Consider the following 14,363-nt stretch of genomic DNA (forward strand, 5'->3'; position numbering starts at 1 on the left):
GCTAATACCTTAACAGATTAGTTAATCCGTACTAGAGAAGAAGACCAGAGGAGAAATCTAACCCAAAGGTTTACCCAGGAATTCCGTTCTGGGAATTTCAACCGTAGGAATGTAAGTTCTACCTCTGCACCATACTGCAAAGCCTGCAGAAAGAAGCATTCTGGAAGATGCTCTACTTACTGCAATTTTTGCAAGGCCTCAAGACACAAGGAAGAAGATTGCAAGAAGAAATCCAGTAATGGAATGTGCCTCAATTGTGGAGAAAAAGGTCACATCAGCACAAATTGTCCGAAATTGGCTCCAGCTGCAAACCACAAGAATCCTAAAAATGCTAGAGCATTTGTTCTAACTGCAGATGAAGCCAAGATGATTCCAGATGTCATAGCTGGTACGTTTTTAGTTAATGATATTTTTGCTAAAGTATTATTTGACTCTGGTGCAAACCAAAGTTTTATTAATACTTTGTTTTGCAAACTTCTAAATCAATCATTAACTAAACGACCACAAGAATGTCTAGTAGAAACAGCAAATGGAGAAACCGTTAGGATTTCTGAAATCTTGCAGGGAGCAAGAATAGAAATTTTTAATCAAAAATTTATTGCAAACCTTTACCCAATGAATTTGGCTGGATTTGATGTCGTGTTAGGAATTGGTTAATAGCCAATAAAGCCAGTATTTTATGTGATCAAAAGTCAATTAAAGTAAATTCACCAAGGGGTGAAAAGATCACAATTAAAGGAAATAAACCATCTAGATCCACTAAGTTCATTTCTGTGATGAAAACTGCAAGTTATATAAGAAAAGGATCTATAGTGTATTTGATTTCTATAATCACTAACACAAAAGGGAAAGAACTAAAAGACATTCCAGTAGTGTCCCAGTTTTCAGATATCTTTCCAGAAGAATTGCCAGGACTACCGCCAGACAGGGAAGTTGAATTCAGAATCCATCTGCTACCAGTGACAGCCCCTATTGCCAAAGCACCTTACCATTTGGCACCCGCTGAAATGCAGGAACTGAAGAAACAATTAGACGAATTGTTGGAGAAAGGATTCATACAACCAAGCTCATCGCCATGGGGAGCGCCGATTTTGTTTGTCAAAAAGAAGGACGGATCAATGCGTATGTGCATTGACTACCGTGAATTGAACAAGGTCACGATTAAAAATCGGTATCCATTACCGAGGATCGATGATCTGTTCGATCAACTTCAAGGAGCTCGATTTTTCTCAAAAATTGATTTAAGATCAGGATATCATCAATTAAAGGTACATGAAGAGGATATTCCTAAAACCGCATTTAGAATAAGGTATGGTCATTATGAATTTACTGTCACGCCATTTGGTTTAACCAATGCCCCAGCCGCATTTATGGACATGATGAACCCAATATGTAAACCATATTTGGATAAATTCATAATTGTCTTCATAAATGATATTCTAATTTACTCTAAAAGTAAAGAGGAGCATGCAAAGCATTTGCACTTACTTTTAAGTCTGTTTAGAAAGGAAAAGATTTACGCTAAGTTTTCTAAGTGCGAGTTTTGGCTAGAACAGGTACAATTTCTTGGACACTTAGTCGATCATGAAGGAATTCATGTAGATCCAACAAAGATCGAGAGAATTACCGAATGGAAAACCCCTGAGTCACCAACCGAGGTTAGAAGTTTCTTAGGATTGGCCGGTTATTATAGAAGATTTATTCGAGATTTTTCTAGAATAGCCATTCCTTTAACTAAGTTAACCTATAAATCCATTAAGTTTGAATAGGGACCAAAACAAGAAGAAGCATTTAGAATCCTTAAGCAAAGACTAACCCACACACCCATATTAGCATTACCAGAAGGAACAGAAGACTTTGTAGTCTATTGTGACGCTTCTAAGTTAGGTTATGGATGTGTATTGATGCAACGTCAAAAGGTTATAGCTTACGCATCTTGACAGCTTAAGAATCATGAAGAGAATTATTCAACCCATGATTTGGAATTAGGAGCCATAATTTTTGCCCTTAAGATTTGGAGACATTATCTTTATGGTAGTAAATTTACAGTATTCACAAATCATAAGAGCTTAAGATATGTTTTCGGGCAAAAAGAGTTGAATATGAGACAAAGACGCTGGATGGAATTGCTTAGTGATTATGATTGTGATATTCAGTATCATGCAGGAAGAGCCAATGTAGTGGCTGATGCTTTAAGTCGAAAGTATCACGAAAAGCCAAAAAGGGTACGTTCTCTTAAATTAAATCTACAAGTAGATTTAAACGATCAGATTAGAAAAGCACAAGAATCAGTAATCAAGGATGATACTGAAAAATTAAAAGGAATGATTAAGGAATTAGAACAAGGAACAGATGGAATTTGGAGATTCCATAAAAAGAGAATGTGGATACCTAAATTAGGAAATTTACGTCACCGTATATTAGAAGAAGCCCATAAGTCTAAATATACGATGCATCCAGGATGTGATAAAATGTATCAAGATTTAAGGAAAAATTTATGGTGGATAGGAATGAAAAAGGATATAGCTGAACACCAGAAACCCTCAGGTTTGTTACATCAATTAGAAATGTCAGTTAGGAAATGGGAATTGATAACAATGGATTGTGTTACCAAATTACCCAAAACAAGAAAAGGTAATGATACAATCTGGGTGATTGTAGATAGGCTAACCAAATCAGCTCATTTCTTACCAATGAAGGAAACTTTTAGTATGGAACAATTAGCCAAATTATATGTAAATAAAATTGTTTCATTACATGGGATTCCTTTATCAATTGTTTCTGATAGGGATAGCCGTTTTACCTCTCATTTTTGGACAAGTTTCCAAAAAGCAATGGGAACCAAGCTGAATCTAAGCACAGCTTACCATCCTCAAACGGACGGGCAAAGTGAAAGGAGAATTCAGACAATGGAAGACATGCTTAGAGCTTGTGTAATTGATTTCGGATGTAATTGGGATAATCACTTACCTTTAATAGAATTTTCTTATAATAACAGTTATCACACAAGCATCAATCATGCACCATTCGAAACACTTTATGGACGAAAGTGCAGAACCCCAGTCTGTTGGGCAGAAATTGGGGAAAAGCAACAATCTGGACCTGAGATAGTGCAGGAAACAACCGATAAGATCATTCAAGTCAAGGAACAACTGAAAGCGGCACGTGATCGACAGAAGAGCTATGCTGATAACAGACGTAAGCCGTTAGAATTCCAGGTAGGTGACAAGGTGTTGTTAAAAGTCTCTCCTTGGAAAGGAGTGGTAAGATTCATCAAAAGAAGAAAGCTAAGTCCCAGGTATATTGGACCTTCTAAGATTATTAAAAGAATAGGACCTGTAGCCTATCAGCTACAACTGCCAGAGGAAATGGCAGGAATACATGATGTACTTCATATATCTAATCTCAAAAAGTGCCTAGCTGATGAATCACTCGTAGTATCTCTTAAGGACATAGAGATAAATGAACAACTTAAGTTTGTAGAAAGGCCTCTGCAAATTGAAGACAAGAAAATTAAGAATCTCAAACATAAGAGATTAGTTCTGGTCAAAGTGAAGTGGGACTCCAAAAGAGGACCTGAATACACATGGGTGCTTGAATCAGAAATGCAAAAGAAATATCTGCACTTGTTCCAATAGATCTCGAGGACGAGCTCTAAAATAAGGTGGGGAGGATGTAACAATCCTTAAGAAAACCGACACCCTCGATTATTTTTCCGACATCCTAAAATATTTTAAAATATCCTAATATGTCTTTAAAAACACCCCGTATGTGAAAACCGAGCCCGAAATGTAGCATAGTATTAAAAATAAATAAAAAATTGAAAAATTAAGTTCAGGCGGGCCGCGTAAAGGACCCTTAAGGTCTACGCGGGCTGCGACAGCTTGATGATCAGGCGAGCCCCGGTGCGGCCACGTGTCCTACGCGTATTGAGCCTATTCATGACCCGGACCAGCTACAGCCTAGACCCCTAGGCCACGCGGGCCGCGTAAGCTCTTGCGTACATTTACGCGGACCGCGAGAGACACAGAAAAAGGTCCTATAAATAGAACGCATTGGCCTTCAGTCTGTTTCGTTCATTTTCTTTTCTCAATCTTTAATCTCTGAATAGTGGGCATTATACCCGAGTCTAATACCCTCTAAATAGCGAGGTTCTGCTACGATGTAAGTATTATAACCCATGGAGACGTATTAGATACTCTGCCCGATTGATCTAGGGTTCCGTAACGGCTGTCATGGTTCTGCCCGACGTAGTCGTTGGAATGCCGTCTCGGGGAGGGTATTACTAATGTTAAAATGGGTTATTATACTAACACACGTGCATTTGTGTAAATTATAGATTATTCCCAGGAAATCCTTACTGAAAACCCTAAAACAGCAATGTGAGTAATCTCCTTTTTGCAAACTATTTTTACAAAACCTCACTTAATTAAATATATACAAAGCAGTTATTGAGTATTTGTAAGAATACAATTATAGTGGGTATGTTGGGGTTTTGTATACAAAATTTGTTACTGGCGTGGTAACATTCCACAAGTTGAGTATGACAGTACCACCAATGTTAATTGTTAATTCTTGGAAACAAATGTAATTGCGGATGTGCCCTCAATACTGTAAAATGATTGGCATTTCAACTTGATTAAACTGGGATTCACTCACAAGTATTTCCCACTGACAAAATGTTTTTAAAACGCGTTTCAGGTAACAAAATGTGAAAGCCAAATAAAAGCCAGCTGGACAGCACTGAAGGCTTGGAAAAGTGGCAATAAAGTTACCTAAAAAGAAATAGATGTTTTTCTTAAATAAAATAGGGTGTATCCCTATGAAATTATATGTACTGAAAACTTGGCTTTTACCCATGTGTTTAATATTATAAAACGTGGTGGTTTACTCTGATAAAATATTTCCTAACTACGGTCCTGATGAAAATTTCCGCTGCCAAATTGAATAAATAACACGATACCACCGAAACTGGCTCGCGGCCGCCCGTTCTCGGGGATTTGGGATCGGGGGCTGTGACAACGTGTGAGGTGAGATTCGAATTTGATGTGTCTGAGACCTACGACGATGTCTGTTGCAGACAATGTCGTCATCCGGACACCGAACCCCAGTTACTCGCCAAGAAAAGAGAGACAGGCGTCTTGCTGCTATCATCGCCAAACAAGTAGCTAAGGCTGTGAGCGATGTCTATGAGAATGTCAGCAAATCTTCTGAGGAGTCGAGAACTGAAGCTCCCAAAGATTCTACTAAGACTGTTTTCAGCTTTAAACAGTTCAAGGCATGCGGACCAAAGGAATTCACCGGAGAAGATGGCCCAACAGCTATGTTTCAATGGTTTGATTCCATCGAAGTCACTCTGCGCCAAAGCGGCTGTCCAGAAAATATCCGTACCCTAAACGCAACCGGCGTCTTCCAGTCCCAAGCTCTAGACTGGTGGACGGCCGAACGAAACAAACGCGGGAATGATGCAGCTTATGAGCTGACATGGAAAGAGCTGAAAGCCATTATGATGGACGAATTTTGCCCTCCCCATGAACGCCAAAAGCTGGAGGACGAGTTTTGGAACATTAAGCAGAAGGATGGAGATAACGCAGCCCTAACTGCTTGCTTTAAACAGCTCAGCATCATCTGTCCCGATCAAGTCAAGACGTCAGACATGGCCATCAAGAAGTACATTTGAGCTCTACCCGATTGTGTTACCGATTTTGTTCACGCCGCGAAGACCTCATCAATTGAAGAGACTTACTTTCTTGCCGCCGAGATCAACGACAAGCGAGTAAAAGCTGGTTTCTGGGATAAGCCCTCCAAGTCTCTGCATCAAGCCACCACTGCATCGACCGCCGAAACCGCCACTGCTCAATCGTCCAAGTCATCATGCATCAGGAAGAAACACAACAACAGCAGCTCCAGCAACAAGAACTGTGCTGTCACTACCACTGCTACCCCTCTGCAAGCCGTACACAGGTCCCCACCCGCTCTGCCCGACATGCTCATATCATCATCCGGTGAGTCTTGCCTGTCGTTTCTGCGCTCATTGCAACTTATACGGTAATTTCACTGCCAACTGTCGCTATGGTCCCCGTAACACCGCAGCTCCTGCCACTGCTCATCAAGCTCTACTCCCAGCCCCGCAAGGCCAACCAGCAGCTCAGGCACCTGCGATCAATGCTCGAGTCTGCTTTGCATGTGGTGATCATAACCATTTTGCAAACATGTGCCTGAACAGGGTTGTGAAGCAAGAGCCCCAGCAGTAGTAGTAGCAGCCTCAACAGCAGCAACAAGCAGCACGCGCCAGAACCTTCAACATCAATGCTCGTCAAGCCCAGGCTGACAAAAACGTGGTTAATGGTACGTTCCTTGTGAATGGTATCTATGCATCGTGTTTGTTTGATACTGGAGCCGATAACTGCTTTGTGTTGTTTGAATTCGAGAAGCTCCTTAGTCGTAAACGCTCTTATCTCCCCTCGTCATTCGAAGTTGAAGTCGCTACTGGAAGAACTGTCGCTGTTAATTCTGTTCTTTGTGATTGTACTCTCGAGCTCAATAATCACATCTTCCCAATCGACCTCATTCTGATGCAGCTCGGAAGTTTTGACGTCATAGTAGGCATGGATTTTCTTCGTGAAAACCATGCTGAAGTTGTGTGCTTCGACAAGATGATTCGATTCTCGCTCGCGAATGGTGTTCTATTATGTATGTATGGTGAAACTGCTTCGAAAGGTCTCAAACTTATGTCGTGAGTCCAAGCTAGCAAGTATCTCCGCAAGGAATACACAACTTTCTTGGCCAACATTGTAGTAGCGGAGAAGGAAAAGAAAAGGAAAACAGAAGTTAAAGACGTTCCCGTGGTCCGTGAATTTCCTCAGGTGTTCCCTGATGATCTTCCTGGACTACTGCCAAGTCGTGATATCGACTTCCATATTGACCTCATTCCTGGAGCTAACCCCGTAGCCAAAACCCCGTATCGACTCGCACCATCCGAAATGCGGGAACTCTCGAACCAACTCCAGGAATTACTTGAAAGAGGTTTTATTCGCCCGAGCACCTCTCCTTGGGGCGCACCAATCCTCTTCGTTAAAAAGAAGGATGGGACGTTCAGGATGTGCATCGATTACCGGGAATTGATTAAGTTAACCATCAAGAACCGCTATCCCCTACCTCGCATCAACGATTTGTTTGACTAACTGCAAGGTGCTACGTGTTTCTCGAAGATCGATCTATGCTTTGGCTATCATCAGTTATGCATTCAAGAAGAAGATATACCAAAAACCGCCTTTCGCACTCGTTACGACCACTATGAGTTCGTTGTTATGCCTTTTGGTTTAACCAACGCACCCGCGGTTTTCACGGATCTGATGAATCGCGTGTGTAAGCCGTATCTTGACGGTTTTGTCATCGTATTCATCGACGATGTCTTGATCTGTTCCAAGTCGAAAGCCGAACACGCGCAACATCTACGTTTGGTTCTCGAGTTACTCCAGGGGAATCAACTCTACGCCAAGTTCTCCAAGTGCGAATTCTGGTTAGAGGAGGTTCGGTTTCTGGGTCACATCGTGAATAGTCAAGGTATCCATGTCGATCCTGCGAAGATTGAAGCAGTTAAGAGCTGGATTACGCCAAAGAACCCGTCTGAAGTCCGTTCTTTTCTCGGATTAGCGGGCTATTATCGACGATTTATCGAAGGATTCTCCAAGATCGCTGTGCCGCTTACCGCTCTTACTCATAAAGACAGGTCTTTTGTTTGGGGAACTGAACAAGAGTCTGCTTTCCAAACCCTCAAGCATAAGCTTTGCAATGCTCTTGTTCTCACATTGCCCGACGGGAACAACGATTTAATTGTCTATTGTGATGCTTCCAACTTTGGTCTTGGTTGTGTTCTTATGCAACGGGACAAGGTTATAGCTTACGCTTCTTGACAGCTCAAAATCCACGAGAAGAACTATACAACCTATGATCTCGAGCTAGGCGCGGTTGTTTTTGCATTAAAGATTTGGCGACACTACCTGTATGGTACCAAATGTACGATCTTCACCGATCACAGGAGTTTACAACACATCTTTGATCAGAAAGAACTCAATATGCGTCAACGTCGATGGCTAGAACTCCTCAACGATTACGACTGCGAGATTCGCTATCACCCAGGCAAGGCAAATGTCGTTTCCGACGCGCTCAGCAAGCGGAGCTATTTGCTCAGCATTCGTAATACCCAAGCTCAACACAATCTCGAAACCCTCATCCGCGAAGCTCAACATGCTTGTTTTAATGAACGCACCTTGAAGAAAGAGAGAATCTATCACGATGGAGCTCAGCTTGTCAGCAAATCGAAAGGGATCTTCTATTTTATGGACCTAATTTGGATCCCTAAGCGGACCGAATTGCGAAGGATTTTAATGGACGAAGCCCACAAATCCTGGTGTTCTATTCATCCCGGTGCCGACAAAATATACCAGGATCTTCTCTACAAGTACTGGTGGCCGGGCATGAAAAGGGATATCGCTCTCTATGTCAGAAGATGCCTGACTTGTGCAAGAGTCAAGGCTGAACATCAAAGGCCCTCTGGCTTACTCGAACAACCGCCAATTCCTATATGGAAGTGGGAGAGTATAGCTTTGAATTTCATAACGAAGCTTCCGCCCACGTCATCGGGTCATGACAGCATTTGGGTTGTCGTTGATCGTTTGACCAAATCAGCTCACTTTTTGCCAATACGGGAAGACTACAAGGTGGAACGATTAGCCCGAATCTACACCGACGAGATCATTTGTAATCATGGTACGCCTCGTGACATCATCTCTGACTGTGATACCCGGTTTACGTCGCGATTGTGGGAAATGTTTCAAGCGGCTCTCGGTACGTCGCTTAACTTAAGTACCGCATTCCATCCTTAAACCGACGGACAGACTGAAAGAACGATCCGTACTCTTGAAGACATGCTCCGTGCGTGTGTCATAGACTTCGGTGGTAATTGGAACAAATACCTGCCGTTAGTCGAATTTTCGTACAATAACAGTTATCATACCGGCATCCAGATGGCACCATTCGAGGCCCTATATGGAAGAAGATGTCGATCGCCTATTGTGTGGCACGAGATCGTTCACTCGCAATTAACCGGTCCTGAGCTACTACAAGAAACGACTGACAAAGTCCTTCAAAATCGAGACAACTTGTTGAAAGCTCGAAGTAGACAGAAAAGTTACGCCGATAGAAGACGCAAGCCCCTTGAATTTGACGTTGGCAACTACGTACTCCTAAAGGTATCACCTTGGAAGGGTGTGGTCAGATTCGGCAAGAAAGGGAAACTAGCGCCTCGATATGTTGGACCTTTTAAGATTCTGTAAAGGATCGGAAAATTCGCCTACAGACTCGAACTACCGGAGGAACTTAGTAACGTCCACCCGACTTTCCATGTGTCAAACCTCCAAAAGTGCCTGGCTGAGCATGATCTAATTGTACCTCTCGACGACCTTCAAATAAACGAAACGCTACACTTCGTGGAAAAGCCTGTCGAAATCATGGATCGCCAAACCAAGCAACTCAGATGCTCGCACATTCCTATTGTGAAAGTCCGATGGGAAGGCAAACGAGGCGCAGAGTTCACTTGGGAACTCGAAAGCGACATGAAGGCGAAGTACCCGCAGTTGTTTAAATGAAAGTCTAGAGAGAGAAAGTAGTAAAAGGTGATTCATGGTGTTGTGCAGCTTTCAGCCTAATTTCGAGACGAAATTCCCTAAACAAGGGGAGGCTGTAACACCCCGTGTTACTGAAAGTCAAAGTCAAAGTCAAAGATTGAAGTCAAAGGAAGAAAAGATCGCTAATTGAGATCTGTCTCTCCTTGCTCAATCCTTGTTTGACTTCTTTGACAGTAGTTAGTCTATTTTTATGGTTATACGTTAGTTGTATTATGTGGAGTAATTAATTACAATCGAATTAATCAAAGTTTATTTATCAATACGTTAGTTGTATTAGGTGGAGTAATTAATTACCAGCCGATCGAACAGCCAGCCAATCGGACTGCTGTCCGATCGGACAGGCTGTCCGATCGAGCTGCCTGGCAGATCGGCCAGCACTTTCCTCTTATGGCATCCTATAAATACCCCTTGTCACTCTCAAACTTTCTACTTTTGGAAACCTCTGACCGACCAGCTCGTGCTCCCCTCTTTTTCTCAGATCTCTCTCGATTCTGGTAAGATTTCATCCTAAATCTTGTACTTTCTTGATCTACACGCACTCCTACACCTTTCTATCTTTAAAATCTTGATTTCTAACCGTGAAATCATCAAGATTCAAGTGTTCTAGGATGATGTCATCATGGTGTTCTTGAAGAAATTCATGTTTGGCTTCAATCCAGCAAGAATCACTTGGATCTAGCCGATTTCCACATAAACAAACAAGGATCTTTCATAGATCTAAACATTTACACGGTGAAAAGGATTGAAAGATGGTTTTCCAACTTTCTTTCAACTCTTTTACACTCAATGCCTTCAAAACCGATAGAAACGGAACTTGTATCGACTTGTAAATCATTCCGGTGGTTGCATGACTCAAGATCCGGATTCTATCCACGAGGTTCATCGATTCCGGGTTAAACGTTAAACTCCGTTCTGAACAGTTCACCAGCCGGATTTGGGTGATTCCTGTCCGATCAGGAGGAACAAGTAAGAACGAGGGTTCTATGGTTTGACTCGTTGTCAAAACGCCTCGATATAACGACAAACAAATTAGAACAACCAAGTGTTAGACGAACAGGCTGATCAGGTCAGGATGCTGACCGATCGGACTGCTGTCCGAACGGACAGCCAGCCGATCGGACAGTCAGCCGATCGACTAGGCCAGTCGATCGGCTAGCACATGGCCCCACACTTAATCAATTATTGAAGAACTAGTATTTAACGAACAGCTATTCGATCGCCGTCCGATCGGATTGCTCTTCGGATCATGAGATACTATACTTCAACACTTAGTCGATTTTCAACATGTTCAATGCACTAGGAGTGCCACCCGATCGAACAGCCGTCCGATCAGGTGACACCCTGCTGAGAACTTGTCCTGCTAGAAGTACCTAACCGATCGGGCTGCCGACCGATCGAACAACCGTCCGATCGACCGACCTAAAAGGTAAAGATACTTCAATGTTTTCAAATGCTACAACGAAAACTTCAAAAGTCAAACCATCATACACAAACACATCCTCCTCAAAGGAAGAAACAATCCACTCGAACAGCCATCCGATCGGCCTACCGACCGACCGGACGGCTGTCCGAACAGACTGTCAAACCGAACAGTCAGCCGTCCGATCGGACTACCGACCAATCGACCAGTTGTCCGACCCTCCAACACTTATTCCCGTTTTACGCGTTGCTTATCGTTATGCTATCAAACTATTCAGGCTAACCCTACTCTCAAGCGCTCCCTTCAATCCATCAATCGATGTGAGTATACTCGAACCCTTTTTGCTTTAGCACTTTTGGGTGTTACATACGTTACCTATTCTAAATCACAATCGAACGCACTACTCAACTACTTTAAACGCTAACCGTTACCGCATGTATTACTTGACTAAATGAATGCTTGTTGTTATGTTTACACGTGGAATGATGTCTACCTGCCTTAACAACGATAGTACTGTAGTTTGAACTCAGCACCCGTTCACACGGGGGTTGTTAAGGACAATTACTTGCATGGATTACGGTGGTAATCATGTATTGCGAACTGCCTCGGACAGTCAACCCGCAGTCAATGGTATCGGTAGATCCATGTCGATAATTAACATGCTTCGTTTTCCTCTGTGTACATGCTGGTTATGCGTAAACTATTTCGAACTCTATATGCTATTATCAAACTTGTATGCTCACCTTTACATTTTATGTATTGACTTTATTTTAATGTATGTGACATGTGTTTAAGATGCTTATCTGCTAGGAAGGTGAAGCTAGAATAAAAGTCTAGAGCATAGTTCTCTGTAAATCTTGCAGCTTGAGTCTCTAGACATAGATAAACAAAATTTATATTTAAATCTGGGTTGTCAGAACAGAATATTTGACTAGATTTTTATCTGTAATAATTTGTTTGCTATTTGAGGTACGGTATGGGACGTATTATATAAATTGAATAGTAATGATAATTGTTATGGAAACTTCTAGACAATCTGTTTCGCTCAGTGCCATGCCCCGATGATTCCGCCATCGGTTGGGGTGTGACAAGTAACAAGTGCTAAAATGGCAGGATACCCCTTTCGTAGACACTTCTGAGCTTGCATAGCTGAGATGATACCAACCATCGCACCACTGCGATGCCCTTGAACCGATAAAGATTCCCCACTGGGGAGGGGAATACGTACGATCTTCCTTTACAGAGAATTTCAGCTTGATGCTTAGACAACAAATCCATACCAACCACTACATCAAAACTACTGAGGGTAACAGGAAGGAGGTCAATGTCAAACACTTGACCCACAAGATCTAACTTACACCCAAAAAGGACATGCGAAGCTTCAATCGTTTTGCCATCAGCTAATTCTACTACATGTTTAGCTTCTAAAGGTGTTGGAGTTAACCCTAATCGTTGACTGAACTCTAGAGACACATAACTCCAATTGACACCAGAATCAAATAATACAGAAGCAAAGAGGTTGTTCACAGAAAACGTACCAGTCACGACATTGCCGTCGTTCCTAGCATCCCCAGCACCAATCGAAAATACCCTTCCACGGGCTCCATTGCCCCCATTGTTGCCGTTACTGTTGTTCCCAGCATTGTTATTGTTATTCTAACGATTGCTGTTATTATTGGCGTTCTGATTCAGCTGAGAGCAATCCCGTTTAATGTGACCCTCATCCCTACACTGGAAACACCCCTTTCTAAAGCCTTGGTTCTGATGGGGCTGCTGCCTTTGCTGTTGCTGATGCTGCTGATTCTGCTGCTAATTTTGCTGTTGCTGCTTTGGGTATGGAGCTCTACAGTCTTTTGCCATATGGCCCACCTTATCACACCTATGGCAAGCCCGGACACACGGTCTGTGATGTTGATACCCACACTTGTTGCACTTTGGCTTCCTACCAACATAGGAGCCTTGACTCTGATTGCTGCCCTGGCCTTGGTTAACTGAGGACGACTGACTGAAACTACGGTTATTGCTGTTGTCAGGCCTTTTCTGAGATTAACTTGCACTGGTTGCTTTGTCAGCATTGTTCCATTTACGGTTATTGCACTATTGTCAGGCCTTTTTTGTGGTGGTTGTTACAGCAGGGGTAGTAGAAGAAACATGGGGCGGTAGCGATCCACGCTCGACCACCTGGTCAGTAATCTTGTGTGCTAAACGGATGATCTGAGGCAGATTGTTAAGGTTTGCAGCAGTGACCAAACTCTTTACTGCTGGTGCTAGGCCCTTGATATACAACTCAATTCGTCGAGGTGGGGGTCGAGATAGGTTAGGGCACATGTTTGCTAGCTCATGTGACCTCTTCGTGTACGCTTCAATTTCGGACCCCTCCATCTTCAGATTGTAGTACTCATTCTCAAGTTTCTGAATCTCGTCACGAGGACAATACTCCTCCTGCATCAACTCCTTGAAGTCATCCCAAGTGGTTGCATTAGCCATTTCGATATCCAACATCTGCACTTGGGCATTCCACCAAGTTAGGGAACCATCCTCCAATGTGCCAGTAGCATACTTCACCCGGTCCCCCACGGGACAGTTACATATAGCGAACACTGACTCAGCTTTCTCGAACCATTGAAGTAGCCCCACAGCCCCTTCAGTCCCACTGAAGGTCTGTGGCTTACAATCCATGAATGGGGGATTGTTCTGGTTCTGATTCGCTTGCTGACCTAATAAATGAAAGAGAAAGATACAGCACACGGGTAAGAGTTGTGTACGCGACACAAGAATTAAGAGTATTTGGCACATTTCGTACCAGCCTGATAAGCCGCTAGGGCTGCAGCCACACGAGTGTTGATTAGAACAGTCAATTTGGTTTGAGTCATCGCAATGTGACCACGTCCATGGCCTCGTCCAGTCATGATTATATAAGAAAGGAGGACAAGTTAAGAGTCGAGATAAGGTAGGAGTCGGAGCTCACGGTGGCTTCCACAGACTACTAAGTTTTCATCAAACAACAGAGCGGAACCCCTTTCGCACTCGTTAAGGCTCACTGGGACTCACATGCACCCCACATTATTATTATGTGTGCACCCATAATAGCAATGTGATTTGCATGTTTATCTCAGCTCCTCCCAACTTATGCTAAAAGGTTCCTCAAGTTCAAGTAGCAAAACAAAAGACACCGCAAAACGTAAACCACGAAAGTCTAGCGAGATATCACACTGTGACTCTATCAGCCACATATCTTAGGCAAATAACACATG

Source organism: Helianthus annuus, chromosome 10 (genome assembly GCF_002127325.2).
Source record: "Helianthus annuus cultivar XRQ/B chromosome 10, HanXRQr2.0-SUNRISE, whole genome shotgun sequence".
In the NCBI taxonomy this organism is placed as follows: domain Eukaryota; kingdom Viridiplantae; phylum Streptophyta; class Magnoliopsida; order Asterales; family Asteraceae; genus Helianthus; species Helianthus annuus.